Consider the following 12,860-nt stretch of genomic DNA (forward strand, 5'->3'; position numbering starts at 1 on the left):
GCGAAAATGCTTTACGTTCTTGCAATATCACATATCGTGTTGCTGCCTAGGCCTAAAACACTTGAACTGAGATGTGTAAATGTGAACATCGCAAATTGTTGCGTTAGTGTATTACCCATATTAACATAATGAGTAAACTGGTGTTACAACAATAACTTTCAAACTTCATGGCTTTCAGATAAAGAATTTAGCAAACAAATTAAAGAAGTGAGGAATAAAACATACTGTAAACGTTGTAAAGTGTATTTCATAAATTACAAAACTGATATCTTCTTCGAAATCAGAAAGTTGTTTCCATTAAATCGATATGTATAGACCTCCACTATTAATAAAAGTGTATAGCTGCAAAATCATTCTTTTTTTCTGTCTGGGCAACAAATAATTCAAATTCGCTACTTTTGGAGCACAACCTCGCTACTCTTTTTAATCTTTAGATCTGGCAACTCTGCCACGTTCTACTTATTGGAAAGATCGCTATGGACCAATTATGGAGACAAGACCCAATAAATGATGAAGGCACAAGTAAAAGATGAAGATAAAACTTATTAATTAAGATAATACCCATACCCAGTTATCATACATTCGATCACTTTTCTCTCCACATCCACATTTCTCAATTAATAAGACTGTAATTACACGCTCTATTGATATTGATATCAATTATTATTAGTTTTTCTTCAAATTTAGAAGTTTTCTCCCTTAAGTATGTCAATATACACGTGAACCTTATTAGATTGTTTAACTCAGTAAAAACAAACAAACAACAACAATAAAAAACCTTTAATATACTAGGGGAGAGGGTGGACATTGGTACACGGGGCACATAGGTACGAGGTAGATATTTTTCCACTGTGAAGAGGTAAATTTACAACAGTTTGGTGTTGGCAACATTGGTGGTTAGACACAGTTGATGGATGGACGCAGCGTTCTTTTCTCTGTGCAGAAAAAAAAAAACTTGGTTTCTTAGAGCAAAAGTAAGTTTTCACTTAGCCCTATGTCTTTGTAAGCTTATATTTGTAATAAGCACTAGATTTTTGAAAACTTATGTATGTTGCATGGAAGTGTAATTCTTTACAAATAATTTAATTTATGTTCAATTGCCCTGCGTGGAATAATATTTCAGTTATAGGAATTAATGATCCTGAAGTTCGGTTGGGGCACATTAGTACACATGCATTTGGGGTGGATTGGTACGGACCAATGTGCCCCATCTGCTCTGTACCAATCTACCCTTTCCATTCGTAATTATAAGGGTAGACTACTCTTTGTGCATATCCCATGTATCATAGTTTTCGTTGTGTTTAACATCAAGTAGAAAAAGTTACTAATAATATAGACTATCTCATGTGTGATCGCTTGATTTCTGTAATTAAAGCATAAAAATAAATTAACAAATATAATATGGAAAGCTTTCCTATTATTACATTTCCGACTTTACGGAACTATAGGTATAGTCGATAGGTACACAAACTTTCGAATGGAAAATTGTTTAACCGTTTAGGAGCTTTGATACCAAAAATGTGAAGATTCATTGCTCCAGGTTATAACATGCGTGTGATTTTAATAGGCACATGTCAAACAAAATCAACCTCAAATACATATCTGTACATGGACGCTAAAAGCCAGCGAGTAGTAAGCGTCATATTTATTCGACTTTCTGCAACCTATTTGAAATTTATTCGGCGAAGTTCTTGAAACTTTAGTATTATAAAGGTAACCAAGAAAGTTCTGTTACTTTTTGTGGAGATCTGTGTTCAATTGGCCCTCACACCGTGAGTTAAATGCGAATGGAGATAAGCGAAGGTCAGTTGTTGGTGTGGATATACCAAACATACTACCTGATTGTGGCAGTTCAGTTACACAATGAAGGACAGAGTAAACATGGGACCTCCACAGAGAGTCCTAAGGGCGAGTATGGTGTATGAGTTCAAACTGGGTCAAACGCCGCTGTAGCAAGAGGGAAGATATACCAGGCCTTTTGTGAGAGTGTTGTGCCTACACGGACAGTGCAACGGCTGTTTAACAAGTTTAAAAATGGTTACGAAACACTGGAAGACACACCACGTGCCGAAAGACCAACACATGTACAAAAGGAAGAGCTTCAGGCAGCAATTAAGACGAACAGTGGCCAGACATGTGAGGAACTGAGACTACGTACAATTCAGTGTGAGTGAAGAAACCGTTAGGCAGCACCTCCAACTTGGGAAGCACTACAAGTTGGGTCGATGGGTTCCACATGATTGGATCCGATCCAGAATGCAACGCGAGCAGATACCTGTGTTTCTTTGCTGGAAGGGTGTTGACATATGATAAGTGGGTCCTGTACGAAGCTTAACGGCGCCGTCATCATTGGTTAGCATCCCATGAACTGTTTCAAAAACAGCCAAAACCAGCACTGCAACAAAAGAAGGTCCTTTTGTGTGTTTGGAGGAATGCTCGTGGCATCGTGCATCGGGAATTGCTACCAGCTTGTCAGAGCATCAATGCAACTATGTACTGTAAACAGTTGGTTTGTATTCAAGAACAACTCAAAATTCTAGAGCCAGCACATCTGAATCGCAAGGGGGTCCTCCTGTTACAGAACAACGCTAAGCCCAACGTGGCTAGGATGACCGGGGACACCATTCTATGCATTTTATGGGAAACACTACTGCATCTGCCATACTCCCCGGACGTTGCACCATTCGATTACCACTTGTTCTACCGCGGTGGAATCCATGGCCTTCCACAGCGTTGGCAGAAGGTCGTCAATGCTGATGGGACTATTTTTGATCTTCCAGGTACATCTTAGGTGACTATCGATGTTCGAAGGTTGTGGGTGTAAAAACGACAGAACTTTTTTGGCTACCTTTAAATAACAAAGCTCCGCCTCCTTTGGAGACAAGGGGACGCTTGAACCAAATTAACATTTTTTTGCAGTAGTAGTTGAGGTATGAAAGATTTCAAAATTTTGTAAATTGTAGGTAGTGCTTGTGTTATTTACTTCTATTTTTCCTTATAGAGACAGAACCTCCTTTATAGTACGTTTTAATCTTTGTAAATAGCTTGCGGAACTTTCAAATTTTGATGAGAACACAAGCAAGCATTGGACTCTTTTATTTTATTTTTTTGTAACAGATTGAACTAGATCTATTGAATTACTAAAGATTCTGACAAATCTTCATATTCTTTTTATGAAACATGTTTTTATTTTACATTTTTGCTGCTGTAGGTCCTTAAATCTATTGTTAAAAGACTTGAGTTTGTGGAAGTTTAATGGAATATTATATTTCAAAATATTTCATGAAAAAATAAAACAAAAAAAATTACGTTATCTCTATTATCAAAAAGTCTGTGTGATATTTCACTTTGCTCGTATCAATCTGCCCCAAGCCAGTACCAATCTGCCCCCACATTAGTAGGAACAATATAGTACATTGTAAATGTAGCTAAAGAATCACAGTTTAAGTAGGAAAAAAAGTCATATTTCTCAAGGTGACGATATGTTCTAAAATCTCGGGTAAGTAAAAGTCGTACCAATGTCCCCCCTCCCCTACACATATAAGTGATACCACCTATGTATGAGTTACATTTTATGCGGTTTATTAACTACCCCCTTAACATATTGAACAAAATCCTTTCAGATCTGCCACTTCTTAGTCTGGGTACTAAAATTCAGCTTGATCATCTGAGTACATTTCGTTGCAACGAAGACACATTCGTCATTCCCTGAGAAGAGTCCCATTGCAGTGGGTTCAAATGAGGCGCCACATCCATTTCGCTTACTTTTGAGTAATCTCGCAAAACGTGCCGTGGATCTCCATATACACGCGTACAAAGTCCCATATTTGAACTAGTTTTTTAATATGAAATATTAAGCTTTTAAAGAATTCTGTTTCCATGGGGTTTCTCTTTAGATCAAACATATAACAAGCGATATATAACTCAATTCCGTTTTTTTTTTTTTTTTTTTTTAAATGCGGCTTTTGATATTAGGCGCGTCAAATATGTTTTGCTGAAATTAATAATGAAACATTTTCTTCTCAAATACGAACAAAATTATAAGGCGTTTTAGGAAAACTTTGTCCTAAGAACATGCATTCCCAAAAGTAAACTACCTCTCGCGGATCTTTCATAAGAAATGACTTACGCCGTTTGGAAACGTTTATTTATGAAATATAACTTACATGTTTTCATGAGTTTCGGATTTTCAGCAAGTCACTCTTTAAAAAAGTTCGAAAAAACTAACCCTTACAGATGTTTTCAAGACAAATGAGTTATGTCGTATTACCAGTAAATTAATAAAATATTTATTTATGAAATAAGATTAAAGTTGGATGTGAGTCGTTTTTGAGAAAATCTTACGAAAACAACTTACCCTAATTAACTATGAAGCGCATCTCAGAAAAGGCCGATATTTAAAAAGAAGAAGAAGAAGAAATTTATTTTGATTGATATACAAGTCATACCTTGGCTAGTTTTCGACGTAGTCTCCGTGAACCTCCAGACATTTTTGGTAGCCTGGCACAAGCTTCCGTAAATTCTCTGTGTAAACATCAGCCGCCTGAATGTGCAGCTAGTTCAGAACTGATGTCTCGAGCACTTCACTGTCGTTGAAACGCTTGATGCAAGCCACTTTTTCAGGTAAAAAAAGAAAAGAAAAAGAAAGAAATAAAGAAAAATCGCCGGGGGCAAGGTCAGGGCTGTAAGAGGGATGATTGAATACTTCTCATAGAAATTTTTGAATTGTCATCAACAGTACGAGCATCTGTATGTCGGCGGACGCTGTCAGGGAACAGAAAAATTCCACATCGTAGCATTTCTCTCCGCTGATTTTGGATGGCACGTCGCAAATTATTCCCTGTTGGGGATACACATCTGCTGTAAGTGATCGTCCTGGTTCCAAAAATTCCACAAGAATCACATCCTATTAGTCCCAAAACAAGGTCTGGCATGATTTTGTGATCTGATTGTGTATGCTTTAATCTCTTCTCTTTAAGAGAACCAGAGTGCCGCCATTGCAGTGACTGTTGCTTCGACTCCCCGCTGCGTACGATATCCAGGTTTCATTGTCCGTCACTGAGTGAGAAAAGAGGTTATTTCCAACCTCCTCCAGCGGGCCATTCTTCTTCAGCTGTGCTCTTTGTGAATGTCTGCCAGCATTTTTGGCACTCACTTTGCACACAATTTGTGATAACGTAACTTATCAGTCACAATTCGATGCACTGTTTTCGCAGACAATTTTGGAAACTCTGGTGAGTGTAGTTATTGTGAACCGACAATTGAATTGTACAGTAAGGGACATTGCTGGATGGTACACTTTTGATGTAAATTTACATATAAGTGTACCATCCCGAAGTGTCCCTTACTGTACTTTCTTGTTAACATATTCTACCAAATCGTCTGTTCAAGTCATCGTCATAAATATTTGAACGCCCTTCCCGAAACTCTTTACACATTGCCTGACCGTTCACTTAGCACTGTCGGTCTGTAAGAGACATACAATTTCCTATGGATGTTAGTTGTAGGGATGGCCAGGAACCGGTTTTCGGGTCTAAACGGATCCGGTTCTAGAAGATCTGGTTCCGGAATCGGTTTTTCGGATCCAGGTCTAGAACAGGTTCTTCGGATCCAGGTCTGGAACCGGATCCGGTACTGGAAACCGAATCTCCAAGAACCGGTTCCTCGTGGAACCGAAACTTTGTGACTATCCCTACGCTAAACCCGAGCTGCTGACAGGCTGTGAACAGTATGCTAGATGAAATGGTGGAAGCGACAGGCAGGCGCCCAGGCGGCGGCAGCTTGTCTCATTTAGCTAAATAAACTGGGTAACTGGCAAACTCATTGGCTAAACAGGCAAACTGGCCAACTCATTTGGCTAAACAGCCACTGGTGGACCAAAATTTTTTCTGGGGGCTCAAGCGGGTCTGGGCGGGGAAGGCACAAGCACATGGTCCTCTTTGCATTTTTCTTGAAGGTGAATTTTGTGCCTCCTTTACGGGTCTTTGGGGACTTTCGGATCCAGGTCTGGAACCGGTTCCTAAGATCCGGTTCTGGAACCGGGTTTTCAGATCCAGATCTGGAACCGGTTCCTAAGATCCGGTTCTGCAACCGGGTTTTCGGATCAAGGTCCGGAACCGGTTCCAGAACTGGTTCTGAAAACCGGATCTCCGAGAACCGGTTCCGCCGGAACCGGAACTTTGTGGCCATCCCTAGTTAGTTGCATTTTGTCCTTTGACGTTCAGAAATCGTATGACCGACCTCACTTTGGCAGGATTTTGTATTACAGCAGCCATTTCACCTTACTGCTACTCGCACGTACGAAGCTCCACTCGGGCGATTCTATCAGTGTTACAAACAAAAGAATATTGCACATGTTCCTGGGCATGGTCTTCGGTGCGAGCGGTACCAGGTTCGATTCCAGGTGGGGGCACTCGGTCGAAAAAGTGTCAAACGCTTTTTCAGGCCAGCAAACCTGAATGAGGTTTTCCTCATTCACACCAGGCAAATGCCGGGGTGGTACCTAACTTATAGGTCCCAGGTCGCTTCCTTTCTTCCCCAATCCTTTGTTCCTTCCCTTTCCCCGGATAGTGTGCTCGCCGAGGGACGTCATCCCTCTAAAACATGATAGGCTAAATAGCCGAAAGCGCAGAAATCTAAAATCCTAAATCCTGGGCATGGTCAACTTCATCAGTGTTGCCAGCCCTGCGTAAAAAAATATCAGTCTTATTTTTTACATGAGCCTCGTAAAATTTTCTCCGGTATATAGATCAATATAGGCTAACTTAAACAGGGTGTTTTAAAACAACACCGGCAATGTTTGGGAGGTGATTCCTGACACCAAAATAAGACAAAAAGTATACACCAATCTGGGTGCATAAATGCTTTCTTTCGGAGTTATAGGCTGCTAAATACATGAAAAATGTACTTTGAAAGTCCATAGCTCCGAAACTATGAGAATTACCGTAGTCGGGTCAACACTTCACTTAGAAACTAATATGTGCGCTATCCGAAAATGCATGTTTCAGAATCCTAAGGTACTTACACAACAATTTTTCTAGAAGGAGTTTGGCTACAGGCACATAATTTGAAGTAGGCCTACTCCCCAACTACCTCTATAAAAATTGTTGTGGAAGTACTGCAGGATTCTGAAAGTTGGATAGGGCACATAGAAAATTTTAGTTTCTAAGTGAAGTCTTGAACTGACTACGGTAGATGCAATAGTTTTCGAGCTATGGACCTTTTAAAGTTCATTTTTCCACGTTTTTGGCAGCGTATAACTCCGAAAGGAAGCATTTGTAAAATTAAATGAAATGAAATCTTTGAGTTTTACGTCCCACGGTTATGCCGGTTAGGCTAAAGGAGAGGGTGATAATGAGTAATGAATGAAATGGTGGAAGGAAGAAAGTGGGAGGAAACGGGAAAACCCCGAGAAAACCCACGCACACGGTGTTTGTCCATCACAAAGTTCACTTGGCGGGGGCTGGGATCGAACCCGGGACCCCAAGCACCAAAGGTGAACGCTCTACCACTGAGCCACCGTGGCCCAGGATGCATTTGTGCAACCAGGTTGGTTTATACTTTTTGTCTTACCTTATGGTCAGGAATCACCTTCCAAACGTTGTCGGTGTTGTTTTGAAACACTCTGTATATCGTTCAGCTCAGTAAAAAAAAAAAATAATCGATATGTTACATGGAAGTGGCTCTACTTATATATGAATTATATTTATTTACGATTAATTAAGCATCCCCATAACGTATATTTAGTAGTGTCCTTTTAGGGTTTTTTTTTTTTTTTCCGACTGAATGGTTTTTGCTGCAGCGAAGCACAGTTTCCTGGAAAGATTTTCTTCGCAATTGAATCAAGTAATGTCTAGCAGAGACGATCTCTTTCCTCCAAATGAGTTTTCGGGATCCACTACTGCCTTCTCTCTCTCTCTCTCTCTCTCTCTCTCTCTCGGACAATATTTTTTCTGGAGGAAAGCCTGTTGTTGAGCAGAGCAATGATTGGTGCAGAATAAAGATTTAATCTTAAGCTTCATCCGCACTCTATCTTTTCTTATAAAAAGATATACACGTATGAAAGGGAAGGAAGAAAGGATTGGGGAAGGAAGGAAGCGGTCTGGGACCTATATGTTAGGTATCACCCCAGCATTTGCCTGGTGTGAATGAGGAAAACCCAGGAAAACCTCATTCAGGGTGGCTGGCCTGAAAAAGTTTTATTACACTTTTTCGACCGAGTGTCCCCACCGGGAATCGAACCCGGGAACGCTCGCACCGAAGGCGGAGTGTTAACAACTACGCTACGCGTTTTTTTTTTTTTTTTTTTTTTTTTTTTATGAGAGAATATCACCGGTTCTATAGTACGTAGACGCAGTGTCTTATAGTATTGCACCTCCCAAAACTTTGAACCCCTGCGAACAAAAATTTTGCTGCTTTCATGGCATCAAAAACTACTATATTTTTGCGATATTCACGTCTGTGAGGAGAAAAAAATTTCATCGCAGTCCCATCTTAATATTTAATTGCACCATCTGTTATCAACGCTTTTCGCATTCATCATCATTTATACGGAAGATGAAATAGGCCTATATCACGTTGCAAGTGATCCTTTTGCACATGAAAAGAACTTCGTAGGACAACTCACTGACCTTTCAAATATAGACTCTCATGTTCGTTTAAAAATGCTGAAGGACGCAATCCCTCACAAAAACCAAATCATATGTTTCAGCACACCGACCATGACTTGTTTTCCTTATGCTTGAGTTGAAGTTCACGCTCAAGGTTGATTCGTTGGCGTGGCATAAGTGCTTCGGCTTGTGTGTTCTTATCTTGATTATGAGCATCATTTTCTACATCTTGGAAGTCAGCGGCTTCGGAACTCTTTTCTGCTGCAATAGGATTTGTTTTTCCTTCTTGGTGTTTGCAGTTTTTTACTGCACGATTTTCTTTCAGCAGCTTAATAAATAAATACTTCTGCCCATTTTATCTTTAGTCAGCGTTGTCCTCTATATTTTAAGTGCGGCAGCTTTCTCAAGATTGCAATCAAGATTTCCTATGGTTTGCCCTGTTCACTTTCAGTATCCAACAGAATCGATGGACGCTGTATCAGGACCGTGCCGTGGGGAAGGAGCGGGGCGACGGGCTCGGGCGCCGAAGTAAGAGGGGCGAAAAATTCGGAACAAAAAAGGAAAAAAAGATAGGAAAAATTGTTTGGAATATATGTATGGGGGCGCCGTCGTATACTCTCGCCCCGGGCGCTGATTTTCCACGGCACGGCCCTGCGCTGAATAAATATTAAAAATAGACATTTCTCGCTAATTATTCCATTTTCTGCTCTACGAGGAGCTCCCGAAGTTACAGCTTATTTCAACCACTTCCGATTTTAGTAGAATAATGAGGGTAAAGAAGAGACATGTACTTGAAATGCTGAATCTGTGTGTATAGGGTAAAGGGGGTAATGACACGCGTTTTTTTTTTTAATTGCTCAGAACAACAATGAGAGAGCACCATGGAATCTAATGAATAGTGCTGTACATACCTACGTATGTTTACTATTAAATGACTCGGAACTATTGCGTAATTACTCTCCGTTATAAGATAGCAGGCGGAGCTCCTCCGTGGCTAAGCGGTTAGCGTAAGCGCCTTTGGCGCGGGAGACCCGGGTTCGATTCCCGGCGGGAGCTCGTGGTTCGGATTCCACGTTAATCAGTAGGTCCACGTCTCATATAGCCTCGCTGCTGAACGGGACGATAAACTCAAAATCAACTCAACTCAAAATCAACTCAACTCAACTCAAGATAGCAGGCGACAATTTGAAACCTTACACTGCGTGCAGTTGAGGGTAATAGCACGCAACATTGAGCTCTTAGTTAAATTCTTTTTTAAACTTCTATATGATGATATTCTCTAAATGTACTTGCTTTCTTCGTTCTTTTTATTGCAGAAGACCCCTACGACGCATTGCTGTTAGAATTTCTGAGCTTTGGGGCTTTCCCTTCTGCTTCACTGACGATGGTTTTTGCCAAGGAATTGAAGAAATTGCTGTAAACGGGACTATTGCGGAGGATTTTTCGGAATTGGTGACTTCCCTTGATGGTCCAGCGACTGACAGTTCAGAAACGTCACTAAATGTTGGTTTCGTCAAGTCCATTGCATCATGAGAAATGTCTGCTTCCATATTCTCCTCAGTCTGACTACAGCACTGATCACTTGCAGCAAAATCAGCATCTATAAAAACATCTGGATTCATGGGGAGCGTATCACACTTTTCAAAGCCTGATGAGGCATTTTTAATCATACACACTCTTGTGTTCATGCGTGCTATTATCCCAAATCAGGTCACCTTGATTTTTTTGTTCTTGACTGGCATGCGAAAATATTATAACAAAATACTAACCCTATATTTATTCTAAATTGACTATTCATACATATTGACTACAAAAATACCGTACCCCAGAAGTAAGTTTGAACTTAACCACTAAAGAAAACTGGTGAAATTTTTGAAGAAAAATAAAGATTTCCAATGTATGGTCATACTCCGCAGTACGTTCTCTGCAGCATTCTCCCACTCAAGTGAGCTTCGTTGGGCACGTTGTTGATAGGGTTGAGCACCATGCAGGCCTTCTCCTTCTTTGTAAACAGGGGTGCGTGCAATTATATATATATATATATATATATATATATATATATATATATATATATATGTGTGTGTGTGTGTGACGACGGTAGCTTGTGGGGGACAAGGGTGCGAACGCCTCCCCGGAACATCGTCTGCCTCCCAGACATTTTGTGTTGTAGCGTAAGTTAAATGATATAAAACTATTATTTTCGGTATAAAAAAAAAAACCTTCCCCTTCAAAGTGTTTGTACCCTTCCGCCTTTTCCTTCCCCTAAGAAATTAAAACTGTTTTCCCCACTGGATAGAAGACTAAAAATGTAGATACAACCTATTCTTAGAACTCTGAATACACATATCAAAGAAACCATTTCTCACTATTGATGACAATCGTTTCTGCTCTATTAGGACCATATTGAAACCAAAATTGTTCGATTTCTACCACTACCGGCTTCAATAGAAAGAAAACAACGGAGATGGTAGCTTTCTTTAGAACGCAGAAACATGATCAGGAAAAAAGCTTTAACTGCTTATTCTACATGGAAATCCGTATTGAAAACGGAAGTAGTAGGTCTGTACAGGGCCCGGCAAAAAAACCTCCCGGATTTGGATGGGCATTGTGAGAATTGTGTGGGGATACGGCGGTGGAGGGGGATATCTATCGATAGCGGTATAGATGCTATTTTCAGTAGTCGCAATGGCGTGGCGCGGTGAGTGTCGTGCGTTTGTTATCTTGGACGGTACCGTAACAACGCCGGAAAATGTCACGCGTGTGAGAGCGTCCATCTAGCAATCTCCAAAGCGTTCAGCACGTAAACAGGTCGGCCACGCGATTTTTTTTTCTCACAAGGGAAGTACTTGGGCTCGAACGGATGAATACACATGAAAAGGAAAGTATGTGTAATGCTAGCATCCCGGAAGCAAACAGTCATGTCCGTTTTTCTGCAAGATGGTGTAAACGTCCGCAAGAGCAGGGCAAAGAAAAGCACATGCCATAACTACAGGACGGCTGACCCCGGACAATTTTTGCGGAAACGGTTGGGTGGATGGAAACATCAGCGCACAACTATCCCATTAGTTTTCTGGGCACACATTTTGAAGTTTTGCACCACGGTGCCCCGTAGGACCCAACTCAAAATTTTCAAATGGCAAAGGGGGTCAGGTAGTATATAATTTGAAAGGTATTGTGAAAAGAAACAAGCTGTAAGTCCCAAGCCTGTATGCGCGCCCTATGCAAAATGGTGGTCACAAACTCTTTCATGACAATTGTGTTGACATTTTGATTACCTACAATTTTGTACAGGGTGAGCGTAGAGACTCGGAACTTGCTTCAACTTGTTTCTTTTCACAATACATTTCCAACGATATACTACTTGACCCCCTTACATTTGAAACTGAGTTGGTTGGACCCTTTCTAGGACCCTGGGACACAACTTTTTCAATTAAAATGTGTGCCCCTAAAAATAATGGGATACTTGTTCGCCGATTTTTCAAACCACCTAACCGTTTCCGGGTCAGACTTTATAGGCACCCTGTAGTTATGGCACGTGCTCTATTTTGTCCTGCTCTTGCGGACGTTTACACCATCTAACAGAAAAACGGACATCACTGTTTGCTTCCGGGATGCTAGCATTACACATGCGTATTCACCCTTTCGAGCACAAGTACTTTCCTTGTCAGTGCAAAACTTGTTGCTCTTAAGTTTGGTCTTGAATAGTTTTCCTATCCGGAACGAAATCATATCGGCCAAGTCCGAACCAAATGCGAAATGCCCGCTGAATAGTAATCACAGAACCACCATTACGAATATATTCCTCCACAACAAAAGCACGATGCTCACCGCGCCATCGCTTCCAAATACAGAAGGTCTTTCTGACGAACCCTGTACTATTTCGGATTTAAATATACAGATACAGGTGAATACACGGAACATATTCTTGCGACCTGAATCCCACATCAAAGAAACCGTTTTTCGTTTGCCATTACCATTTTTGTTGTATAGGGATTACATTGAAATCTGCAAGTGGTAGTCGATTTTTACCACTTCTGGTTTTAGTACAGAGATAAGAGCAGGGACCTATTCTTGCAACGCTGAATGCTCAACATTTTTTTTTTTAAATCATTCATTGAAATAATTCCGAATTATAAAAAAAAAAGATGGCTTCAGCAGTTCTAACATATCAAATAAAAGACTACCCCTATATTTGGTCGTTGGTATGTGTTTTCACATTTCATGCAAATACGTTGTATCATTGCTTTATTA

The sequence above is a fragment of the Thermobia domestica genome, chromosome 4 (genome assembly GCF_964235325.1).
Source record: "Thermobia domestica chromosome 4, izTheDome1.hap1.1, whole genome shotgun sequence".
Classification (NCBI taxonomy): Eukaryota; Metazoa; Arthropoda; class Insecta; order Zygentoma; family Lepismatidae; genus Thermobia; species Thermobia domestica.